This window comes from Eptesicus fuscus, chromosome 15 (genome assembly GCF_027574615.1).
Source record: "Eptesicus fuscus isolate TK198812 chromosome 15, DD_ASM_mEF_20220401, whole genome shotgun sequence".
NCBI lineage: Eukaryota > Metazoa > Chordata > Mammalia > Chiroptera > Vespertilionidae > Eptesicus > Eptesicus fuscus.
The window spans coordinates 28,909,722-28,923,218 of record NC_072487.1 but is presented as its reverse complement, the minus strand read 5'-3'; the positions used below and the strand labels follow the sequence as shown (position 1 = coordinate 28,923,218).

Sequence of the window (13,497 nt, the reverse complement as noted above, 5' to 3'; positions counted from 1 at the left end):
GCCATGGGGAGGGGCTGTGGTCAGTAGGCTGGCTGGCCCCACCCCCAAATTGGGTGGGGGGTGCCGATTGGGGACCAGCAGCCTGGGGAAGGGCCATGGGTGTTTGGCCAGCCGGCCCTGCCCCTAATGGGGTGGGACCAGGAGGGGGAGGGGCTTCAGGAGGTTGGTGGGCCAGCCCCGCCCCCTATTGGTGGGGGGGCTGGCAGAGGGGCGGCTGCGGGCCGATCAGGGTGGTGGGGGCCCATCAGGGGCATGGCCAGCCAGGAGGAGGGGCTGTAGGAGGTTGGCTGGCCAGCCCCGCCCCCTATTGGGATGGGGGGTGCCATCAGGTGTGGGCCGGCCAGGGGGAGGGGCTGCAGGCCTATCATGGTGGGGTGGGCTGATTGGGGGCGGGGCTGTGCAGGGGGAAGGGAGGGGGCGTTCGGACGGCGGCCAGCTCTTGGTGGGGTGGGAGAGTCTGATCAGGGGCAGGCCGGCAGGGTGGAGGGGCCGCGAGGTTGGTCGGCCCCACCCCCTGATCGGCCGGTTCACTAGCTACAGTGGGCATCATAGCGACCAGTTATTAACGGTTGTTATGGTCACCGGCTTTTTATATATATAGAAGATTGCATATGTACAGTGTTGTGCATAACATGCCCATGGCTGGCTAAAGTTCAAGAAATACAGCACTACCCAGTTTGGCTCAGTGGATAAAGCGTTGGCCTGCAGACTGAAGGGTTCCCAGTTCAATTCAGGTCAAGGGTACATGCCTGGGTTACAGGCTCGATCACCAATGGGGGCGTGCAGGAGGTAGCCGATAAATGGTTCTCTCTCATCATTGATGTTTCTATCTGTCCCTCTCCCTTCCTCTCAGAAATCAGTAAAAATATATTTAAAAAAGAAATACTGAAGGGTATGAGATGAAAGTACAAGTAATTCTATAGCACCCCACATCTGGGTGCAGTCCCACCTGCTGCTTGTATATCCCAAGGTGTTTCAAGTGCATAGATAAACTGCGTATGTGTGTGAGTGCACACGCGTGCAGATCTTTGTTTGAATGCACCTGGCATCATGTTGACTTGCTAAAAGCGAAAACGTTAGGAATTACATTCTGGATACTATTAATGTTACTGCTAATTAGTTGTTAGTGATGGATGTTTAAAACCGGTGCTTAAACTGGTAGTTGGCAAAGCTGTCACCTTTTATGTTCCTCTACTTCCATGTTTATTTTTCACAGTATCATCCCTCGGGGCTTGTTCCCCACCTCTTATTTTTACCTATAAAAGCCAGGCTCAGCTGTTCTGGCTCCATCAACACCTCCACTGACCCCCTGTTTCATATGCCCATATATCCTGCCCTCCCTCCCCACATTTGGCATATTTTTGGCTCACAGTTGCCAGTACATGCAAATCTGTATCAATTCAATACTATGGGTGTTTGTTTCAAGGAAAGTAACAGGAAGCTAACAAAACCTCACAGAGTTCTTTTTTGGGGGGCGGGGGGAGGGAGGAGGAGAGGGATATTGGGAAAAAAATCATAATTGAAATATTAATTGACTGACTACTCAGTGATCATTAAGCAAATCAGATTATAGCAAGAATCAGGCTTCAAAGAAAGATTAACATCTGGCATGAAAAAGAACAGAGAAGTCAGTATTTCAAAGGTTCGTTATTTATCAGGAAAAGGGCATAAAATAATCCTCAATGTAATGCTGAAGCAGGCATTCTAAGCTAGAGTGTGATCAGTAAAGCCAAATTCACTGCCTTCCTCTAATGTATTCTTAAGCTTTTGGATTAAAAGCTCATGTTTGGATAAATCTGACAGTGGTGTGTTATCTACATACTATTTTCATTCTTGTCTGGAAACCTACGAACGGCAATGTTCTCCTTAATTTCACATTAAGATTATTTCGATTTGACAGTCTTTTGACAACACAAGAATCATTTGGGGAGTTTCGGAAATTTCTGCTTTCCCTGTAGGGGTAATAATGTTGAGTAAATAGATTGATGCATTATCCTCTCCTCAACCATCTTATTTATCTGTCTCCCATTTAGCCTGTGAGGAAAGAGGCTGGTAGTAATTACATCCTATTCTTCACTAGACAGTCTGTTATGAACATGATTGTTAAAGTTTATGCATTTTCATTAAACCTGAAAGGAAGGACATGTTAAATGAACAGAGATAGAAGCAGTAGCTTACATGGAAAGTGTTGATACAGTAGAACTGCTCCCATTGTATTGCCATGCTCAGGCACATTTGTAACTTGGAGGCCATTCTGGATTACTTCATTTGTACTTATATACTTCTGGATTCTCTGCTTCTGAATTTAACGTAATGTGAGCTGACATTTTTTGACAAATCATGTTTTCCCAAATCCTTTTGTTTTTCTTCACCCCTTTCTGGTTCTCCTTTTTAATCCTCTCATTAAAATCCTCTCCAGATGTTACTCATTTGCTTAAAACCTTGCACTGCTGGCTGTGAAATGCAAAATTAAATTGTAGCCATCTCTTCGAGAGTCGTGACTCTGTGCAAGTCATTTCATTTTTTGGCCCTTCTCTTTAAAATGGGGGCATTTGACCTAGGAGCTCTCATAGGCCTCCTCTGCTTCTGGCGGGGGAGAAATGCAATTGTCCGTAATCAGCTCTGACTGTAAGCATGGGACTGTCCCTGGCCGGCTGTCCACTCTTCTGCACACACACGCTCTCCTTTTACAATTCCAGGCCTTAGAGGCTACCTGTGTGGGCAATGTGAGGCTAGAAGCTAGGAAATAGCTGTTTATATGGGTAATAACTCCACACTACATGGTAGTCTGTCTGTGTACGGCAGTATCATATGGAGACCAAACTATGCTTAGGTTTCAGCCCAGGTGTGATTAATCCTACACTTTTTGCTTCACCCATTTGGGTTAAGTTAAAGCAGACCTTCTGTGTGCCCACCAGAAAGTAAGGTACTGCTGCATGAGTAGGTCTCCTCCTTGGGGTGTTGGTCCAGGAGGATGCTCCCTTTCTTTGACCACAGAAGCTGGTATTAAAAGAGCGAAGAGAGTGACTGAGACTGGATTAAGGAAACAACTGTCATCTGTGTCTGATCTTTCTCCCATTCTTTTCCATACTTCATTCTCAACACTTCAGTGAAAAAGAGAGCACTTAGACAAGGGCTTGGGACATTTCAGAACCGCAATCCTCGTTCTGCCTGTCATTTCCAGTGGGCAGGTCTTTCCATGAGAGAATCTTAGCCAAGAAGTCTCTTGTTTAGAAGTTCTGAGTAGCTATGGCTCAATTCAGGGTTGCTGTATAAATAAGACTGGCTAAGGGGTAAGTGTGCAGTCCCTTCCCACCGAAGCCTTTAATCCACCTCATTCCCTCCCCCTCCTCCTCTGTGACTCCCTCAAACTCCCACCCACTCCAGACAGTTTCCTCTGCTATCCTCTGGTGAGTGGTTCTCAGACCCTTTGTTGAATACTGCAAGCGAAAGGTAGCTCACTACCTATTTATTGCTGTAATTATTAGGAAGCATTGACTTCTTTGTGTGGATTCTAAATACTGCCTCTGAAGCATGGAACAGAGTGTGGAATCTCAGAGGGAAGGTGGAGGTGGGGGCGGTAACCAACCAAAGACTTTGTATGCATATATGCATAACACATGGACACACACAATAGGGTGCTGAAGTACTGGGGCAGGGGGGCAGTGGCGGGGAAAAGGGTACATATGTAATACTTTCAACAATAAAGAATTATTGGGGGGGGGAGAAGACTGTATTTATTTATTTATTAAAGAATTATTGGGGGGGGGAGAAGACTGTATTTATTTATTTATTAAAGAATTATTGTGGGGGGAAGAAAACTGTATTTATTTATTAAAGAATTATTGGGGGGAAAGAATTATTGTGGGGGAATTAAAGAATTATTGGGGGGAGGGGGAAGTATTTATTTATAAAAATAAAAAAATACTGCCTCTGAAATACCCCAAGAGCCATTCTTACTTTGTGACCTCTAGAGCAAAACTGACAAAAACAAACAAAACACACACACACACACACACACACACACACACACACACACAAACAAACAAAAAAAAAAACGCACCAAAAAACATTCTCTCTTCACTCACAGCTCTTTCTGTGCTTGTAGAGAGCTATCAGCTTTCTCCTGAGTCTTCTCAAATCCAAACTAAACCGTCCTCCTGCCTGAATCACTTAGTACATATTTGTTGTGACAAGGAATGAATGATTTAATGAAAAAGTGGTTTTCAGAGTGCTTTTTCTCCGGGAGACTCAGGATGGAACTTTTTGGACAATGTCCCACTCAAAATGTTGCTCTAAGGTGTGAGAACACAGTGCCAAACCCTGACCACGCAGGCGGGCAGCTCTGCTCCTTTGATCTGGCCACCAGACACTCTCCCTGCAGCCAGGAGGAGAGCTCCATGAATATTCACGCAGCTATTAAAAATCATGTTTTCACAGGGTAGTTAATGGCCTCATATAATACATGGGAAAAATCAGGCTCAAAATTGGACATACAGTATGATCTCAATTACATATATAATATAAATATGCAAAGGGAAAAATCCTCAAAGAAAATGCATCAGAATGTTACTGATGATCTCTGGAGAGTGTAATCATAGGTGATTATGATTTTCAACTTTACCACCTTCTTACAGTTTCAAATGAGCATGTTTTATTTTTATAATCAGGAAAAAAAGTTATTTTTTTAAAAGACCCTTCTGAGAATTCTTTAAATTGTGACTCATTTTCCTAATCTGGTTTCTTTCACATTCTTGTGTCAAATTTTCATGTTAGTTCCCCCGTATCTTGAGGTATCTTGAAGCCCTCTGAGACACAGTAACCACATACTATGCTAGTAATCGTTCTGTTAAAAGCTTCTGCTTTACACTGTAGTTCTATACATAGCAGTTCTTACACTTATCTTTCTTTTTTATTTAAATTTTTATTGAACTTGTTGGGGTGACATTGGTTTAAATCATATAGGTTTCAGGTGTACAGTTCTATAATACATCACCTGTATATTGTATTGTGTGTTCACCACATTGAGTTTTGTTATTTATTTTAATGCCTGCATTTTCCACCAGAGTTGCATGAAGTGAAAAACCACATCTGTTTTTCTGACCACTGATTCTAGAGCACAAGAGGTGTTTGAACACGAGGTGTTGGGTGAATGCCTGCCCCGTTGTCCACTTGGTAGCTGTGTAACCCGGGGCACGTCATGCATCTGTACTGTATGGGGGTTGACACCTGCCTACCTACTCGACTGGGTTGTTTTGGGTTTCAACTAGGATAACATTGTCTGATCTTCTCTAGTAGGTTACTGGCTTCTCGCTGCATTCTTTCTTCACAATTTTAAATCCCAAGCGTCACCTTCTACCAAGGTTTTTTGTCCCCTTCCTATCATCCTCTGATGCTCCCTGTTGATATAAATTATATTCAGTCACAATTCACATCAAATTTTCCAGCTGCCAGTCACTGTGCTTTGCTTTTCTATTCTCTTTTAAATTATAGGGTTTCTCAAAAAATGTATACACACTTAATTCCAATGGGTTAAATCCGTAAAGAAAGAAACATCAATGGAGCTATATCAGCTGTTAGGCATGTATACATTTTTTTGGGGACATTCTGTATATTAGCTATAATTCTACCAACAACCTCGTAAGGTTGTATTAGCATCTCCATTTGACTGATGAGGAAGCCAAGACATAGAGCGGTAAAATAGCTTTTAGACCCAGGCAGAGTGACTCGGGACATTGGAAGCATGCATCTATGCTGCTTCAACATGACTGTCGTGTGTGAGTCCCGTGTGTGCTCTTGGAGGTGAAACATACACTGCACAGAAGGGGAACTTGCAGAGGGAGGGCCGGCGCTGGCTGGTGCGGCGCTCTGATCTCAAAGCATTTCTTCTCCCCTCCCTGTCTCCCCCCCCTCCTCTACCCCCCCCCATTCACTGTGTGGCGTGTGAGCACAGGGCAGTCTTCTTTACCCACAAGGCTTATCTTTATCTTTATCCTGTCATCTTTCTTTTTTTCAGATTTTGGAACTGACCTTCATTTTAAGAAACCACTATAGATATTCCCCTCAAGCCTGTCTTTCTCCATTTTGCAACATAAGTTTTTATTGACACAATAAATATTTATATTTCCCTCATGCATTTAGCTTCTTCCAACAGCTATAAATAGGGGAAGGATCTGTCCTCCGCAGATGGAATCCTTTCCCCGTATTTGGGTGTGTGGAGTGTTCATCCTAGGGTCCTTATGCATTAGTGTCTGCAGGAGAAGTGAGAGGAGGATGCAGCCACCGAGGGCAGTCCTTAAATGTGGGCTTCCTGTCTTTCCACGCTGGCGAGAGTTGGATGTGTAGCAGACAACCATACAACCCTGGGCATGGGAGTTGACACCAGTTATCTTATCCATAAATTTGAGGTAAATGCTGGGATTATTATTGGAATTGTTGAAATATAAGGTATACAGCAGTTAGGATAGTGCCCAGCACATAAACACGCTGGTGGTGTTTGTGACTGGTTATTTTTGTTGGTGGTGGTGGCCAGTAACTTGCAGTCAGCACCTTGGTCAGAGGGACCGGTCCCTGAGCACAAGACTCCTTGTAACACTTGGAAATTATACATCTTCTACGCCTTTACCAAAGGAGAGGTTATTAAAAGACCATCTAAAAGAAGTACCAGAAAGCTTTAAACATATAAACCTCCTCTTCAAGTAGTTTGTATATCAAGGGCTTTTAGGAATTGAACTTGAAAGACTGTGTTTTGGCCCCTGGTGTGACGGGCATTGGACCTGGGACCGTTGGTGGATCATCCAGAGCTCTCTTTGAGAGGCTGAGAAAAGGGTTGGGCCACAGCGCTGGCCCCCTGGCTTGGCCACACCACTCAATCTAGTCAGTGCGACAGCCTGACCAATAACATGGAATTGCTGATGCCAGAGGCTCCAACAGTGCTCCTGCAAAACACTGCTGGAGCTGCCAGCTCGCTGCTCCCCGGGCCCTGTCTTTAAGGACTGCCTTCCTGCTCGCACCACAGCTTACCTAGCCAGGTGAGTGCGGGAGAGTTTAAATGGGGACTCTGATTAATTCAGCTTACATGCAGGTGATATAGTGCCTCGTATTGTAGATATTCATGTGTATGTTTGAGTCTCCTGCTGGACTCCAAAGTCCTTGGTAGAAAGGACTTCAAAAGGACCATTTTCGTCTCGGTTTTCCCAATGCTGAGCTCAGTACCAGGCACAGAGGAGGCACTCAACTGAGTGAAGGAGAAAAGAGGGAGAGAGGAAAGGAGGGGCAAGGGCCTCTCTCAAAGGCAGGGAGTTGGTGAATAAATGATGCTTTTAATTCTCTTCATACTCTCCAGTTCCTAGAATGCAGAGAGCCTTTGTTGGCTTTCAGAGCCTCCTGCCTTGTCCTGTGTGCCCACATATGCTCACTGCCGCCCTGCCCTCCCTCACAGGCCCTTTTGTTTAGATCAGCTCCCCAATGTCACCCCTGACTCTGGTTATTGACTTTTCCATGCTTCCTCTCTTCAAAGAACCACAAAGTTAATTTCCAAAGAAACTGCCTAACTTTATGCTTTCTATGCCTTTTGAAGCTTTTGCATGCCAGAATCTCACCTGTTTCTAATAGCATAAGGAGTTAACTTCTATTTTTTTAAATATATTTTATTGAATTTTTACAGAGAGGAAGGGAGAAGGATAGAGAGTTAGAAACATTGATGAGAGAGAAACATCGATCAGCTGCCTCCTGCACACTTCCCACTGGGGATGTGCCTGCAACCCAGGTACATGCCCTTGACCGGAATCGAACCTGGGACCTTTTAGTCTGCAGGCCGACTCTCTATCCACTGAGCCAAACCGGTTTCGGCAAGAAATAAGAAAAATCTCAAATAACCTAAGTTTACACTAAAAGAACTAGGAAAAAGAACAACAAATGCAGTCCAAAGTGAGTAAAAGAATGGAAATAATAAAGATCAGACAGAAATAAATGAAATAGAATCTAAAAAAGCCCAATATAAAAGGTCAATGAAACCAAAAGCTCATTCTTTGAAAAACAACAAGGTTTACAAACTGTTACAAACTCATCAAGAAAAAAAAGAGAGAGAGGATACAAATAAATAAATGAAAGAGGAGAAGTAACAACTGACACCAAAAGGATTGTAAGAAAATATTATGAACAACTACATGTCAATAAATTGGACAAAACGGATCAATTCATAGAAACATACAATCATCTAAAACCAGCCCAGGAGGGACACAGCCACCTGCCCGTGTGGTCAGCCTGAGCCTGGACTCTGCCCTCAGCTGATACTGCTGCCTTCTGAGAGTGTCCTCTCCTCTTCTGTTTCTCTGCATCCCTGGTCAAAGGTTGGACATCCTGGGCAGGGGAGCCAACTGGCCAGGCCCCTGTCAGTGTTTGATGCCAGGGAAGCAGGGCAAAGGAGTATCTGGCATTTTCCAGCATCAGTAATGTCAGGCCAGCTCTGCTCCCACTTAGACTCTGAAGGGGAGAAAGGGATTCAGGTGCTGGGCAGCCAAACAAATGACAGATAGCCAGTCTGATTGGTACCTGGCTGTCAGTCAGTCTTGTTCACCCCTGCCAGAGCCCAGTAATGAGCAGGCGATTATCCCTCAAAATGCCAGCAGCTGCCAGCACCAGTTTGCTCTTGGTCACTTAAGCATTTTTCCTAAGCGGGGGCCGTCACAGGCTCCAAACCAGATGTGGATTAACTGCTGGGAATTCACGCACTGCATCTTCACCTGGTGCAGCTGCATGGATAGGGCTGCCTGCTTTGTGGTTCATACGTGATAGGAGTAGAGGTGGGCGTGGGTGGGGAGGAGGGTGTAAGACAGGTAACCGTCAAGGACAGCAGCTTGTAAAAGTTTGTGCCCAGAATAGTTCCAAGAACACAACTTCAGAATTCAGATAATCAGACTGGCAGTTGGCTTTTCTCTGTAGTAGGTGGAGCAATATAGGAGTTTGGCTTGACATTGGCAGGAATATATGAACAGTCTTGCCTGGATCAGTGACCCATCTCAGCCCTTTAATCATAGTCCTTTAATCAAAGCCGAAAGTCCACCCTTGACTGTGATTATTATTTTCACATCATCTATTTAGTATTCTAGCTACTGGCTTCGTGGCAGCTCCAGACACCTGTGTCCCCGTGGACAGGACTCTGGCAGATTTTTAGGGACGTTTATACATCTCTGGAGGCAACACTGCAAATGGTAAACAGCTATTTTTGTCAGGTGAGGGCAAACTGCTTCTGAGGGTCTAGACAGCAACTGAGAAAAATGCATTAGTCGATGTTTTTAATGCATGTGATTTTCCAGCAGAGGTGTGTACTTGCTCCAGCAGCACTTTACCAGCTGCATTAGGAAAGACCTTGTTAGCATGTACATCCTATAATATAACATCTCAGATTCCAGAGTCCTTTTAAAAACTCGCCCAGGTCACTTAGGACTGTGGGAGAGGGGGCTGGAGTCTCGGTTTTGCCGTGTGTCCCGGAGGTTGGGACCGCGCTTTAAGAAGCTTGTGCTTGCTGATTCCTCGGTCACAGCCCAGGGACATGGGGGCCAGCGGCAGACCTCTAAAACACGGCCAAGCTGTGGTTTTCCACAAACTAAATCCTCTCATGTTTAGACATTTTATTTTTCATACCTTTTATTTATAGCATAAAATTTTTTCCTCACACATGAAAACTTACTCAGAAACTCAATCTGTAAATCAAAAGTTGTGTTCTGATTGAAGTAATCATGGGGACCAAAGGTGACATGCTCCGTGCCTATTTCAGACCCCTGCGGCCCCACCCCTCAGAGCTGTGGCGGTCAGTGTGTCAGGCCTCGGGGTGCAGACAGAATGCCCCCTGTCTGTTTGTCTGGGTTGGGGAGCTGGACACTGTTGATCCCTCTAGTGGCTCACACGGTCAGTGGTCAGGAAATAGATTAGTGATTGTGACAGTAGCTTCGGCTTTGGAGGGATCAGGAAAACCTAAATATCACACCTTTCAACTCCTCCTCATTAGCTCAAATGTTCCTGGTTCCATTTCTGTTTAAATGCTTTATACTCCACATAGACATAGAAAGTCTCTGGTGAACTCAAACTTTGAGACACCTGATGAATTGAAGCCATTTCTCTATGGAGGAAACTAGATGCTACAGAAATAACTCTTTGTGTATTACTATGAGTGCCTTAAATCTATTTGGAAAGTAGCTGGGATTTAAATACTGAATAATACTCACTAAACGAATGCATTTGCAAATCAAATATATCCACTTCCAGCTAAAGTCTTAGGCGACCCTGTAGAGCCTAAGACCATCGGAAAACACAGATATTTACATTAAGATTCATAACAGTAGCAAAATTACAGTTACGAAGTAGCAACGAAAATAATTTTATGGTTGGGGGTCACCACAACATGAGGAACTGTATTAAAGGTTCGTGGCATTAGGAAGGTTGAGAACCACTGAGCTAAGGGTCTGGCCAAGGGTGAGAAGTGGCCCTCATGACATTGAATAGTGCCTCCTGGTGGTGCAGAAAAATTTTATATTATATTGTTGGTTTGTGTTTCTTTTCCTTTATTTTTCTACTAGGGATAAGGAAAAAAAGAGTTCTAAAAGCTAGAAGGTTGAGAAAGCAAGCTGAAGTCTCTTCCCTAGATTTTGACATGGAAGAGTATGAATTGAATTTGATCTTTGTGGCTGATACAGAACAAAGCTAAGCTGTGGCTGAGTAAGAAGGTCTTAGAGGCCAGGCCCTTTCAAGGTCCAAATTAGGGTTTGTTCTGATTAAAGGGTTGATTGACAAATAGTAAGAATGATATCAAGCTGTATCTCCGGCATGTGGTTTTCAAACACCTTTTTTAAAAAAAAACTGTTTCTCACTTGATAATGTTGCATACATTTCGATCATTAATAAAGCTATGGTTTTGTGATAAATACTTGAAGTAAACTTTATACTTTGCTTAGCCCATATTTCTGTGGCCATTGCCACATTATGGTGACATGGTACCTAAAATTGCAGGTCAGGATGTGTTTGGGAGAGTTATTTTAAAGGCTAGAACACTTCTGTTGAAGGTTAAAACTGTAAAACTAAGGTCCTAACTCTCCTGCTTGGTGGTGGTTTTTTGGTGGATGAGTAAACGGGGAGTGCAGCCCCCATAATTCCCTGAGGCCTTGACTTAATCTCTGTTGGGAGTGAAGAAGGCTCCAATGAATAGAACGTATCCTCCTCAAGGAAAAGCCATATACAGAGACAAAGAAGCCAGGATTTGGAGATTTAAAAAATCTTTATTAAAAATAAAGCAGATATTGTAGAGTGTGGCTTAAATCTGTAGGCAAAGAGGTGTCCTAATATTGGACCTGTGATTAGACAGACCTCCTAGGGACACCACCAGCTCCTCTTGGGGGAAGGAGCCGAGCAGAATGAGTTCTCTGCCCACAGGGTGGCTCCAAAGAGAAAGGGAAAGTGAGGGGTTAAGACAGAGTTACCTAAGTGCCCTGGCTCATAGCCCCCCCCCCCCGCCCCCCCCCCGATATCTCAGCACATTGAAAAAAAATGTTTTTATTTGATTTTTTTAGTGAGAGGAAGGGAAAGGGAGAGAGAAATATCAACATCAATAAGCTACCTCCTGCAGACCCCCTACTGGGTATCGAACCCACAACCCAGGTATGTGCTCTGACTAGAAATCGAACCGGTGACCTCTTGGTGCATGGTTCGACACTCAACCATTGAACCACACCGGCCAGGCACTCTCGGCACATTTTTTATAGTACCCCCAGGCCAAAAGAAATACCAAAAGGTTCAACCAATTAAGTTCCATCTCAATAAGTTAACAGTAGCAAGTGTTGCTATGCGAGTTTGCTGTGGCAGCCAAGGCACCATGGAGCATAGTTGGAAAATGCACTCTCCTTCAGAACTCAACAATAAAATTAAGTCACTCTTTATTCTCTTAGAAGAGTGAATGAACGAGGAAGTAGAAAAAAGGCTAGGAGCATTACTCTAATGGATCTTCCTGCACATGGAAGGAAATTTGAGGAAAGGGAAGAAACATACTCTTGTCCCAAAGCATCACCACAGCATCCAGGTTTCAGCTCAGAGTTAGCCCAGAACTGATGTGGCTCCCTAACCCAGGACTAACCCAGGAGACTGGACGGCATGTATTTAGAAGTTACACTTTCTAGTGTTCTTAGTACCACATACATGTTTGGAAGGGAAATGGAAAGCGAGGTGATAAACCCAGGGACATAGATGGAATACATTGCTACAGCCTGCCCTTTCAATTCTGCATGCCTGAAGTCAAATATTATGAAGGCCGAGAATAAACTCATTTTTATTGGCCTAAGTTTGATACAGACAGTCAATTCTGCTGAGCCTCTAAGCAGTCTTTTTCTTTGTCCATAGCTCTAAATGGAAGCATAGCCTATGGAGGGAAAAATGAATAGCTGAGCTTTTCATGTATACTCCGACCCCAACAATAAAATGGCCACTCCATTATAGTGCAGAATTTCTACTAATAATGAAAAGTAACACATGGTGGATTTCTTACCATAAACAACTAAATATTTCCTGTGTGTGCCTCTCATTGTACCACAGAATCATACCCCACCTGCATTTATAGCTTGATTGGTCAAGTGTGCATTTCAATCAGTCGGATTTGCCTCATGAGTGAAACACCAGTATTAGCAAAACATGAATTGCTCAATGTGCAAAAAACTTATCAAAGTAGTCAAGTATTTAATTCCTTTGTATTAAAATTGTATTGTGCCATACTGAACACATAAATTTAAGAGTTTGCAACTATGTCTATGAAAGCATTTTATTGTTTTACCTGTACCCCTCCCCTGCCCCCAAAAGAGGCATTTTCCAGGATGAATTCAGTTTGCTCTGAGGAGGAGGCAGTGTTGAATAGAATACCTGAAGTGAGAAGACGGATATGGCTGTCACCATGATTACCTGTGGAAAGAAGTGGGCTGGTCACTTATTGGGAGATGCCCGTAGAAGAATACCTCTTGGGGGAGGTCCTGGGGTCTTCAGAGGAGGCGTGCCCTGCCCCCAGCCTCACCTGCTGTGTTGCAGTCGCTCCCTGAGTTCCTTTTCCTTCTTCCTCAAGGCCTCCTAGTTGGCATCTCATTCTACTCCTATCTTCCTTACTCCCCCACTCAGCTCTTGTTCTATCAGCTCTACTCCTCCCTAACAGAGCTTCCTCAGAAGCTCAAGTTCCTTGTCACTAAAATGGGGTAATTAATAACCTCTGCCTACTTCATGGAGTAATCATAAGAATGGAATGAGATGTATGTTAAAGCATTTTGTTAACTGCAAAATGCTACATAAATGTCAGGTGTTATAAATCATTAGCTGGTCTTTTCCTCAGCTAAAGCATTTTTATGTATATTTTACTCACCCTCTGAACAATTTTTTGTCAAATAACAAATGTAAATGCTGCTGTTTTTTCCTGCTTGGATTATGGTGGTTCCTTCGTAAGTTTATGATGTAGGCTGAATCTTTACTCCT

General features: G+C 43.8%; 1 protein-coding gene across 1 annotated transcript in view; it reads left to right on the top strand.

Moving 5' to 3' along the window:
• Positions 1-13,497, top strand: part of KDM4C (lysine demethylase 4C) — a 328,665-nt gene that overhangs the window by 306,195 nt on the left and 8,973 nt on the right. The gene's annotated exons all lie outside the window — the stretch shown is intronic.